The sequence below is a fragment of the Moschus berezovskii genome, chromosome X (assembly GCF_049115385.1).
Source record: "Moschus berezovskii isolate FMDL1 chromosome X, NW_MosBer_1.0, whole genome shotgun sequence".
In the NCBI taxonomy this organism is placed as follows: Eukaryota; Metazoa; Chordata; class Mammalia; order Artiodactyla; family Moschidae; genus Moschus; species Moschus berezovskii.
Window position 1 is genome coordinate 106,524,549 of NC_142488.1, and position 13,168 is coordinate 106,537,716.

Genomic DNA, 13,168 nt, shown 5'->3' on the forward strand with positions numbered 1-13,168 from the left:
GGGAGGGTCCCTGGGACCAGAAAGGCTGCCCGTCCCGGCCCCGCGTCGCCCCAGGGAAAGGACACAAAGGAGGCTGAGGGGACCACGGTGGCTGAGGCCACGCTCCGGCGGGAAAGACCCGGTCCCCTCTGAGCTTCGCGCGATAGCTGCAGAGGTTCCACTGCGACCACGCTCACCATTGCCGTAAAGCGTCGCCCGCGTTACCCCGCGAATACGACCCCATCCCCCCACCTCCACCGTCGTGGGCGTCTCCTCGGAGACGCAACGGAGGTAGAGTGCTGAGGTGGGAGGGGTTGATCCTTCCTCGCGTCGTGGGCGTCTCCTTGGAGACGCACTGGAGGTGGGGCGCTGACGAGGGAGGGGTTGGGAATCCGGTTCCTCGCTGCTGGCCCCGCCCAGGGGAGGACTGAGACAGCCTCAGTTGGTCCCAGGAGTGCGAGTGCGAGTGAGAGAGGTGAGATTGGGAAGGTGACAGGAAATCTCACGAGAGCCCACTTGTCTCCCTTGTAGGGTCCATGCCGCCAGCGACGAAAGTGAAGGAATGGTAAAAACGGAAATTTTACCGTTCGACAGTCGCAAAACTATTTAGAGGAAAAAAGTTTAAGTAAGTACAATATCAAACGATGTTACAAGTTTGTATACTTCATATGCTTGAGGTTATTATTACTTCAAGTATCCCTCATCAAGTGAGAGGCAGAGCCCCAAGAGGAGACGCTGCTTGTGCCCGGTCACCTCCTGCTCTTTGTCAAGGGACTGTTAGGGCGCCACTACCTCTTAAGCGCCTTTTCCCGGGGTTACCTCAGGTGGTGTCCAAACCGGCTTGGTGAGGGGGATGTTATGTGTCTGAGAGTCGCAGCGACAAACAGGTTATTCCTGCCTGACGGGCGCCTTGACTAATTTTTCCTGTGGAGGAAAGTTACGTTCTCCTCTAGCGAAATAACTTTTAAATAAAGAAGACATGGGCTTCCCCGGTGGCTCAGCGGTATAGAGTTCGCCTGAAGTGCAGGAGACGGGGGTTCGATCCCTGAGTTGGGAAGATTCCCCTGGAGAAGGAAATGGCAACCCACTCCAGCCTCCTTGTCTGAAGAATCCCGTGGACAAAGGAGCCTGGCGGGCTACCGTCCATGGTGTCGCACAGAGTCCCACATGACTGAAGCGACTTAAGCAAGGCAGAGGAAACACATGTAGCACAGATAAGAAAAGGAAGGTAACAGATAAATGCCTCCACTCAGAGATGACAGATATTAAATCAGGGCTTGTGTCCACCTGGTACCTTGTTCCTTACAGAGGGGTTAGTGGAGCTTAGAAAGGGGGAGATTGATACAAATAGATTGTCTTTAGAAACAATGGTCTCTTGGAGCTTGAGTAACTTGCAGTATTTTGGTGGCTAAAATGATCAAGACTGTGAAAATGGTGTTATTAACTGGTTATGTCCATCGACAAGCATAATTCAAGCTTGATTATTCTTTCAGGAAAAACATCTTCACAAACACAGAAGTTTTTCAAGGGAGAACTGAAGTCATCCCTACCCAGATCTATTCCCCAGTGTAACCACCCTTCAAAGAAACACTTGAAGTAAACCCGTGAGCTCTGCACCCACTGCAGGGCAGCACAACTGACCTGCTGCCTACCCCTAATGCCTCAGAATTTCCTGCCCCCATTCTGCTCCCCCACACAGGACCTGCACAGACTCAGGGCTCCCAAGACCACCTGCTGTCTGGCTAGTCCCAATCTTAGCTCAGGATCTGACTCTTGGCCCCTTTACTCCCCCATTCCCTGTTTTTTGGGCAGAGGTAGTGGGAATGTCCAGGGCAGAAAGGAGAAGGACAATGAGGACCCTGAGGTGCTTAGTTCTGCCCAGGCAGCTGCCTCCTTGCGTTTCAGGTCAACAAAGGAAATTTTACAAAACTCAGCCAGTTTCAACTCCTAAGGAGTGAAGGGAGGGGTTCATGCCCTGCTTCAACTTACCCACCTTGTTGAGGGTGGAAAGGGAAGGGAGTGTCCATGTCCTCTCCAGGTGGAATTACCTGACCAGCCTCTGGGCTCTGGATCTCAGCTGCCCCTCTGGATTCATCTGTGAGTTTCTTTTCCTTCACTCTGGGTACAAGTGGCTGTTTCTCCACACAGAGATCCAAGTCAAATTCTTTTTTTATGTGTCCCTTCCCTGCATGAACACAGATTAAATAACTACTCACTGTGCCTGGATTACTGTAATATTGAATGTTTTGCCTTGGAAATGAACAGAGATCATTCTGTCGTTTTTGAGATTGCATCCAAGTACTGCATTTTGGACTCTTTTGTTGACCATGATGGCTACTCCATTTCTTCTAAGGGATTCCTGCCCACAGTAGTAGATATAATAGTCATCTGAGTTAAATTCACCCATTCCAGTCCATTTTAGTTCACTGATTCCTAGAATGTCGATGTTCACTCTTGGAGAAAGCAAGAGAGTTTCAGAAAAACATCTATTTCTGCTTCATTGACTATGCCAAAGCCTTTGACTGTGTGGATCATAATAGACTGTGGAACATTCTGAAAGAGATGGGAATACCAGACCACCTGACCTGCCTCTTGAGAAACCTGTATGCAGGTCAGGAAGCAACAGTCAGAACTGTACATGGAACAACAGACTGGTTCCAAATAGGAAAAGGAGTACGTCAAGGTTGTATATTGCCACCCTGCTTATTTAACTTATATGCAGAGTACATCATGAGGAACGCTGGGCTGGAAGAAGCACAAGCTGGAATCAAGATTGCCGGGAGAAATATCAATAACCTCAGATATGCAGATGATACCACCCTTATGGCAGAAAGTGAAGAGGACCTAAAAAGCCTCTTGAGGAAAGTGAAAGAGGAGAGTGAAAATGTTGGCTTGAAGCTCAACATTCCGAAAACAAAGATCATGGCATCTGGTCCCATCACTTCATGGGAAATAGATGGGGAAACAGTGGAAACAGTGTCAGACTTTATTTTTTTGGGCTCCAAAATCACTGCAGATGCTGATTGCAGCCATGAAATTAAAAGACGCTTACTCCTTGGAAGGAAAGTTATGACCAACCTTGATAGTATATTAAAGAGCAGAGACATTACTTTGCCAACCAAGGTCCGTCTAGTCAAGGCTATGGTTTTTCCCGTGGTCATGTATGGATGTGACAGTTGGACTGTGAAGAAAGCTGATCACCAAAGAATTGATGCTTTTGAACTGTGGTGCTGGAGAAGACTCTTGAGAGTCCCCTGGACTGCAAGGAGATCCAACCAACCCATTCTAAAGGAGATCAGTCCTGGGTGTTCATTGGAAGGACTGATGCTAAAGCTGAAACTCCAATACTTTGGCCACCTCATGCGACGAGTTGACTCACTGGAAAAGAGTCTGATGCTGGGAGGGATTGGGGGTGGGAGGAGACAGGGACGACAGAGAATGAGATGGCTGGATGGCATCACCAACTTGATGGACATGAGTTTGAGTGAACTCCGGGAGTTGGTGATGGACAGGGAGGCCTGGCGTGCTGTGATTCATGGGGTCGCAAAGAGTCTGACACGACTGAGCAACTGAACTGAACTGTGCTTGGAAATCGAGGTCCAAACAGGCTATGTGGCTTTGCCACCTGGTTCACACACAGGGGGCTTTCATGGTGCAGATCCACTGCTCTCTCCAGGCAAATGGGCACTGAGCACAAGAGAACATGTTCAACATCAATAATCATTGGAGAAATCAACATGAAAATCCCGAGAGATGCAACTTCACATCTACCAGGGCAGCTCTTTTTTTTTTTCAGGCTTCCTTCATGTTATTTTTTTTCTTTTTTAAAAAAATTAATTTATTTATTTTAATTGGAGACTAATTACTTTACAATATTGTAGTGGTTTTTGCCATACATTGACATGATTCAGCCACGGGTGCACATGTGTTCCCCATCCAGAACCCCTCTCCCACCTCTCTCCCCATCTCATCCCCCAGGGTCATCCCAGTGCACCATCCCTGAGCACCCTGTCTCATGCCTTGAACCTGGACTGGTGATCCGCTTCACATATGATAATATACACGTTTCCACACTACCCTGTCAAATCATCCCACCCTCGCCTTCTCTCACAGAGTCCAAAAGACTGTTCTTTACATCTGTGTCTCTTTTGCTGTCTCACATGTAGGGTCATCGTTACCATCATTCTAAATTCCATATATATGCGTTAGTATACTGTATTGGTGTTTTTCTTTCTGGCTTACTTCACTCTGTATAATAGCCTCCAGTTTCATCCACCTGATTAGAACTGACTCAAATGTATTCTTTTTAATGGCTGAGTAATATTCCATTGTGTATATGTATCACAGTTTCCTTATCCATTTATCTGTTGATGCACATCTAGGTTGCTTCCATGTCCTGTCTATTGTAAATAGTGCTGCGATGAACATTTGGATACACGTGTCTCTTTCAATTTTGGTTTCCTCGGTGTGGATGCCCAGCAGTGGGATGCTGGGTCTTATGGCAGTTCTATTTCCAGTTTTTTAAGGAATCTCCACACTGTTCTCCATAGTGGTTGTAATAGTTTGTATTCCCACCAACAGTGTAAGAGGGTTCCTTTTCTGTGCACCCTCTCCAGCATTTATTGTTTGTAGATTTTTTGATAGCAACCATTCTGACTGGTGAGAGATGGTACCTCATTGTGGTTTTGATTTGCACTTCTCTGATTATGAGTGATGTTGAGCATCTTTTCATGTGTTTGTTTGCCATCTGTATGTCTTCTTTGGAGAAATGTCTGTTTAGTTCCTTGGCCCATTTTTTGATTGGGTCGTTTATTTTTCTGGAATTGAGCTGCAGGAGCTGCTTGTATATTTTTTAGATTAATTCTTTGTTAGTTACTTCATTTGCTATTATTTTCTCCCATTCTGAAAGCTGTCTTTTCACTTTGCTGATAGTTTCCTTCGTTGTACAAAAGCTTTAAATTAGGTCCCATTTGTTTATTTTTGCTTTTATTTCCATTACTCTGGGAGGTGGATCATAGAGGATCCTGCTTTGATTTATGTCAGAGGGTGTTTTGCCTATGTTTTCCTCTAGGAGTTTTATAGTTTCTGGTCTTAGTTTAGATCTTTAATCCATTTTGAATTTCTTTTTGTGTATGGTGTTAGGAAGTGTTCTAGTTTCATTCTTTTACAAGTGGTTGACCAGTTTTCCCAGCACCACTTGTTAAAGAGATTGTCTTTTCTCCATTGTATACTCTTGCCTCCTTTGTCAAAGATAAGGTGTCCATAGGTGGGTGGATTTATCTCTGGGCTTTCTATTTTGTTCCACTGATCTATATTTCTGTCTTTGTGCCAGTACCATACTGTCTTGATGAGTGTAGCTTTGTGGTATAGTCTGAAGTCAGGCAGGTTGAGTCCTCCAGTTCCATTCTTCTTTCTCAAGATTGCTTTGGCTATTCGAGGTTTTTTGTATTTCCATACAAATTGTGAAATTATTTGTTCTAGTTCTCTGAAAAATACCGTTGGTAGCTTGATAGGGATTACATTGAATCTATGGATTGCTTTGGGTAATATACTCATTTTCACTATATTGATTCTTCTGATCCATGAACATGGTATATTTCTCCATCTGTTTGTGTCATGTTTGATTTCTTTCACCAGTGTTTTATAGTTTTCTATTTATAGGTCTTTTGTTTCTTTAGGTAGATTTATTCCTAAATATTTTATTCTTTTTGTTGCAATGGTGAATGGAATTGTTTCCTTAGTTTCTCTTTCTGTGTTCTCATTGTTAGTGTATAGGAATGCAAGGGATTTCTGTGTGTTAATTTTATATCCAGGGCAGCTCTAACTTTAAAGATGAAAATAATTGAAATAAGGATATGCTGAAATTGAAACCCTCATACGCTGCCATATGAAAATGTAAAATGGTGGGGACACTATAGAAAGTAGTTTGGCACTTCCACCAAAATTTCAACCTAGAGTGACCACATCAACAGCAATTTCACTCCTAGATATATATCCCAGAGAGTTTAAAACAAATGTTCAAACATAAACTTGTACATGAATGTTTATGGCCGCATTATTCACAAAGCCAAAATGGAAACAACCCTCATGTCCACTGAATGTTGAATTTTTATGCAAAATATGCTATATACCCCTACCATGGATTTTTATTTAGCTTAGTGATACATACTGAAATATGAATGAATCTTGAAAACACTATGATAGATGAAGAAAGCTAGACAGCAAAGAACACATTTTATAAGATCTCATTCACTTAAAATATCCAGAACGGACATATCTACAGAGATTAAAAAATCAACTTGTGTTGATGGGGCTTGTGAGAGGGACTGTTGGGAAGAAAACATTTTCTCTACCATCTTAGACTCCACTGGCTTGGGGCCTGAAAATTAATTAATAGTACATTAATAGGAGAAAGGTTTATTAACTATGTAGGAACTTTCATATGAAGAGGCTCCCTAATGGGCTAGAGATAGGGGTTTATATACCACCAAGGGGCTTGGTGGATTAGAACTTCAAAGGATGGAAGCATTTGATGAGGCTTATTTATGCAATCTTGAAATGTTCCCTGGTGGCTCAGTCGGTAATAACTCCACCTTTAATGCAAGAATCCTGAGTCTGATCCCTGCATCAGGAAGATCCCCTGGAGAAGGAGATGGCAACACACTCCAGATTCTTGCCTGGACAATCGCATGGATAGGGGAGCCTGGCAGGCTACAGTCCATGGGGGTCACAAAGAGTTGGACAGGACTTGGCAACTAAACCACTAAACCAATATCCAAGTTCAGGCCTCCCTGATTAGAGACACACATCCCCACTCCCCACTCCCACATCCTGGCAATGTGGGTGGGGTTGTAGCAGCTGTCTCTTACAAAGTTCAGCTTTAGTCAGATAAAGCAAGTTCAGACTGACTTATTTCTGCCTCTCTCAAGGGCTTCCTAATAGCTCAGTTGGTAAAAAATCCGAATGCAATGCAGGAGACCCTGGTTCGATTCCTGGGTTGGGAAGATCTGCTGGAGAAAGATAGTCTACCCACTCCAGTATTCTTGGGCTTCACTTGTGGCTCTGCTGGTAAAGAATCTGCCTGCAATATGGGAGACCTGGGTTAAATCCCTGGTTTGGAGAAGGGAAAGCCTATCCATTCCATTCTGGCCTGAATGATTCCATGGACTGTATAGGCCATGGGGTCACAAAGAGTCAGACACAACTGAGCAATTTTCACTTCACTTCAGTGCCTCTCTTGTAGCTCAGATGTTTTCAGTTTGAACTTAATCTTTGTACCATTCAGGTGGGTTATCAGTCCCATCAGGAGAATAGGCAGTCATTGATAATAAGTATAGACTTTTTTGGGGGGATGTTGAAAATGTCCTAAAATTTATTGTGGTCATGGATCCACAATTTTCTGAAAATACTAAAAATCAGTAACCAGTACATTTTAATATTGTGAATTATATGGTATGTGAAGAGCATATCAAAAATTTAAATAGTAAGCCAGCACATACATTTGATACAATTTCAGTAAAAGATTGATGGAAAATTTTATAATGTGGGTGAATTAAGGTTATAATACTACAACTCACTGATCAGCCTTTACATTAAACTGTGGGTTAAAATGTGGGTGTTCAGATATGATACAATAGGGGTATGAAGCATCACATCTAAAATGTTCTTGCTAAAATAACTGAGCCTGCATCTAACCAAGTTCATAGATCTCACTAGGGAATGTTCTGTTTCTAATGGAACCTGTTCAGGACAGGATGCATATAGATAAATACAGAATGTGAGTAATTCTACGGGACAAATAATTCAGTCTTTTCATCAAAAGAATAGCAAAAAAAAAAAAAAATAGGAGCAGGGACTGTTATAGGTGAAAAGAGGACTAAGTCCTATTTCAGTTAATGCTATGTAAGTTATCTGTTCGGATCCTAATAAGAACAAATCTAATTTAAGAGAGATATTTAGATCAAATAGGGATATTGTACATGGATGGCTTCATGTGGCACTAGGGAATAATTGTAATTTTTCTTAGATGTAGTAATAGTGTTTTGGTTATATATTTTAAAGTCCTATTTGTTGTAATTTATGTTACAGTAGAGTAAGTGGAGGAAGTGCTTCCCTCGTACTTAGTTGGTAAAGAATCTGTCTGGAATGCAGGAGACCCTGGTTCGAGTCCTGGGTTAGGAACATTCCCTGGAAAAGGAAATGGCAACCCACTCCAGTATTCTTGTCTAGAGAATCCCATGGACAGAGGGGACTGGCAAGGTACAGTCCATGGGGTCATAAGAGTTGGACACAACTTAGTGACTAAACCACCACCACCACATGTGGAGAAAATAACTTCTTTAGGTTTAGACATGGTATCATAAAATACTGGGAATATGCTTTGGAATATGCTAGAAAAAAAAAACTTGACAAAATGTTGACTGTTAAAACTGCTTGACTGACATATAGAATTCGTATATTCTTTGTTTGAAATGATTCATGATAAAGAGCTAAAACTATCCAAAAGCAACTATGCAAACAAAACTGATAAGTCATTGCATTTTGAGTATGCTATTGAGTAATATGGGTGAAAGTACCAACCTGAAAGAGTTGATTCTGTTTGCATTACCAAGATGTAGTTGGTTGTATCTCCAGTTAGGACTGGAAACAGGTAATTTTTAAATAGTATAGAATTATTCAACCCCTTAATTATAGTGTAGGGTATCTATTTCTAATGATCCCTGTGTAAGAATGTAAATATAGCGAGGAAATTCTGGAGGATACACACTGTACATTTAACAGGGTCAGCTCTGAGAATGGCATGAACTGGGGCTGGTGGCCAAAGGTAACCTTCATCATTTGCTGAGCACCTACCATGGGCCAGCTACTCTTCCTCATGCTGGAAATACACAAAAGAGGCATAAATCCTTCTTCACATGGGGCTCACATTCTAGTGGGGGAGACTGAAAATAAGCTCAATGAGATACAGGTGTATTCTGTTAGATAATGACATCTGCTTTCACCACAGAAAAGCAGAGAAGGGGAATTGGGCATGGGAGGGGGAGGGACCTAAACTTGCAGGTAGGTTATCTGGCCAGGGCCTCCCTGAGAATGAGACATAAAGGCCTGAGGAAGTGACCAGGTAGTGTGGGGATGTCCCTGTGGAAATCTGGGGCATCATCCTGTGAGGATCATATCCTGTGTGCCGATTATGAAATTATGCTGTTACATCATTTAGATAGTTATGAATACAAATAGTCATTTACCCTCCAGTTCTGAAGCAAGAGGAGCTGTGATGTATTCTGTCAGTTTGTTATTGGTTAGGGTTAGGGCCAGAATTACCTTGATGATTCACATAATTAGGGTATGGTTGAAGACCTTTGCCACTTTAAATGAATCCAGGTTCTAGCCATGCATACAAAGTGTATACTCCTGTAATATGGAGTATACATTTTGAAACAGGTGTAGAGATTGGTCTCTACAGAGCATCTTACTTAAGTGAATTCCAGTTTTGTAACTTGTTTCTAGCTAAGTGATTGAGAGTGCTGCACAAACCCCAGTCATTTGTCCCTTGTGCAAGGACACTCATCCCTCATGGGAATCAATAAGTTATAAGCAGGAGAACGTTTGTGTATCTGTGGATGCAGGACTAATGGGTTATTTATTTCAGGAACCTTAGGGCCAGTAGTTTAGGTAAGCAGAAAGGCTCATCAGTATGTTTGACCACAAACCTCAATCCCAGAAGATTACTATATGGAGTGACTAAATGGTTACAGTGGGTTATATTACAATGGGTTTGTAGTATAAAGTCCAGAGCATCTGTACATTTAGGCCTATTTCTCCTAAGGGTAGGTAGTTTCCGGCTGGATTTTTTTTAATGGAACTAGAAGACTGGTGTGTTTTTGTTTTGTTTCTTATGTTTTTCTTGCTGAATTTCTACTGAGGGAAATTAATTTGTATCTGTTGCAAAGGTATTCAACAGTATTTTCTTTCTTTTCAGATGCAGTTAAGAAAATCAAAGGGCTTGATCAACAGCTCATCCATTGCCCTGGTTTGGACCCAGAGTGCAAGTACAGACGAAGAGCAGACACTGACTTCACACTTCTGATAGGTATGTAATACAGGCCTCAGTTGTGCTATGATTCTGTTTCCCCCTTCTGTACAGTAGGCTCCTCTCAAGGTAGGTCTCTAACCAGATTTCCTTGGTTAGTGTCTGGTTAGTAGTGTGTTTATGTATGTGCTAAGTCACTTCAGTCGTGTCTGACTCTTTTTGACCCCATGGACTGTAGCCCACCAGGCTCCCCTGTCCATGGGATTCTCCAGGCAAGAATACTGGAATGGGTTGCTATTTCCTTCTCCAGGGGTGTTCATGTATACTTAGTCGCTATAGTTGTTCACCATAATGATCAGAAGAATTCTTTCTACCTGTGTGGTTCAAATATCAGCCTATTTGTAAGTTCCAACACCCCTGAACTCAGTTTCAACTCAAAGCCCAGAAAAGGCCATTATTTTACTGTAGCCAATTTCACATATCTGATAGGTATGGAAGAGAACTCCCAGGTGTACTTTGGGTTTTATTCCCATGCTTTTTCCAAAGATGACTTTCTGAAGTGTTTTAATCCAATTTATATTGGTTCCATGGTGGTACATTCTTAATGCTTAGACTGAACAAAGGCAGGGTTGTTTCAGTAACCTGAGACCTTTTAAAGCTATCAAAATAACCTGATAGTTTCACAAATCCTAGAGCTAGTAAGAAATTTGAGGTTAAACTGTTTTATCCCTGGGTTGTTGAAGAAAGGACCTGTCATTCTATGTTGGAATCTCTGAAGGATGATATGAAATTTCCCATGTGAAATGTACTTTGCTGTAGTGCCTCCTAGTTAAGAAGCATTGTTTATACATTATTGAAATCTCTATTCAGAAGGATACAGCAGAAACTCATTTGTTGTTTCCTTATAGGAAGAAACTAGAATTGTCAAATGCCTGTTCTGTATTATTCTTCTGGTTTATAGCTTAGGGAATGCTCAGTATTATTGAAAAAGGAATAGGTTATTATTTATGATGTACTGTTTGTGATTCTAGTAGTAATACACACACAGGTGATTTAGAAATTTATACTAGTTTGACGGGGGAGTCATAAGGTACTGTTTTCCAGTAGTTGTACTGGCCTATCACCTCTTATGGACCATATCATTGGCACACTCTCCTGTTGATGTGGGTGAGGGTGAGCATTCAGCAGACTTTGACTTCATATGCTGTATCCTAGCTTTCTATGACATTGATGTTCTGTGAATCAGCAGTTGGGGCAGGGAGAGATGAGGGGAGGAGAAAGAAGGTGGTCAGCTTCATAAACCCCTTATGACCTTATCAACCTGTGACCTCAGATTTTGAACAAATCCTTTTACTTCTCCAGGTTTTGATATCTTCACCTAATTTATGAGTAAGTAAATGAAAAATTCCTATGTTTTGTGGTCAAATTTCTTTTTTGAGAAGCTGATGAATAGTATGGAAATTAATTTTTAAAAAATGTGTATTTGTACATATGTATACAATTAGTAGCTACTTTAGGAAGTTTAAGGACCTATGGCCCTCTCTTAAAAGCACCTGGACTTAGGGAGGTCACTGTCTTTTCCAGTGTCACACATCTCTCATTTTAGTGCCTTCCATAATTCAAGTCATATCCGACCCATGCCTGGAACTCTCCAATAATTTCTCACTGAAATTGAAATGAAAATATTTACCAAGCATGGCCAGCAATGAACAAGATTTGGCTACTCTTTGCCTTGATTACTTAACCTCTTTCCTCCTTGGTTACTTTGCCCTGGACACACAGGTTTGTTCCTTTTGGGCTTTATTAGTAGGAGTATAATTGACAGAAGGTAAAGTGTCCTGTTTGAACTGTACAATTTGATAACTATTGACATGTTTCACCTGAGATGTGAGTACCATCCTAAGAATAATAAACACATCCATTACACCCCCAAAACTTTTTGCTTCCCTTGGTATAAATGTAGAGAACTAAATTTTCCTACAGAGAGGTTCTCTAGTTCTTTGTTTCATGCTGAACTAGGGATACTTTATTATTATGAAAATTACATATGTTGGGAAAAAACTTGATCCTGGTTTATTTGAATATGTCTGAGAAATTTCTTTCTTATGATTTTGATACTTTATGCCCCAGATCAAATATTGTTCAAGTAAAATCTTTTGTAGGATTCTCATATTAATGAGTGTTATGATATATTCTCCTATCAATGCTTTCATTATAGGCATTTTGAATGTTAATCCTAGTAAATTTGGAGTCCCTGGCATATTTCTACCCATAACAAATCTTAAAAGAAATTTTATAGAATTTTGTCTTCTTAAAAGTTGAAAAATACTTAATAATTTAAAAATGGTAAAAATGTGCTTAAAATATATTTATGGATGCTTGCTTATGGTCCTCAACAAGCCTAAAGTTGAATTCAACAAGTTGGCTAAGGGAAGAGTATATGGTAGCTTATGATTTGTGTGTGGGATAGGCCAATTTCTCTTTAATGGCAATATACATAAAATGATCATCTACAAAACAGTCAATTTTATGTTATGTATTGTAGGAAAGTAAAAAGTTATTTTTCAACTTTCTTAGGGTCCCTGGCTAGGTCTGAAAATGAAACTGATAAAGATAGATGGACAGGAGAAAAGCATACAGATTTATTTGGCAGAAGGTTTATATGAGATGAGAGTCTTCATAAGAAAATGAAGACCTGAGGAAATGGTTAGATATGTGTAGTTTATTCTAGGAGTGAGAAAGAATGGAAAATCATGGAGGAATATGATAGGTTAAGAAAAATGAGGTAATTCAAGTAAATAGGGGTCGTTTCATCAAGGCCTCTTTGTTTGGATTCTTCTTGGTGTACCTTCTAATTGAGATAAAGATGCTCCTTTCCTGCAGGTATGGGCTTCCCTGGTGGCTCAGATGGTAAAGAATCCACCTGTATTTCAGGAGATCCAGGTTCAGTCCCTGGTTTGGGAAGATCCTCTGGAGAAGGGATTGGCTACCCACTCCAGTATTCTTGCCTGGAGAATTCCTCCTGGACAGAGGAGTCTACAGTCCATGGGGTCACAAAGAGTCAGACACAACTGAGTGACTAACACTTCCTCTAAGTATGAGAAGGGTACCTGTCAGGTAAAGGTTTTATTACCTGTTTCAGGGGAGAAAAACAGGTCA

The 13,168-nt window shown here is 41.3% G+C and overlaps 1 long non-coding RNA gene across 1 annotated transcript in view; it reads left to right on the top strand.

The window, feature by feature from the left end:
• Positions 1 to 422: 422 nt before the first annotated feature.
• The window catches only part of LOC129534882 (uncharacterized), a 48,783-nt gene continuing 36,037 nt past the window's right edge, over positions 423 to 13,168 (top strand). The window contains exons 1-2 of the long non-coding RNA XR_016036938.1: positions 423 to 604; positions 9,959 to 10,069. This is a non-coding gene — a long non-coding RNA (uncharacterized LOC129534882). The remainder of the gene's footprint in view (positions 605 to 9,958; positions 10,070 to 13,168) is intronic.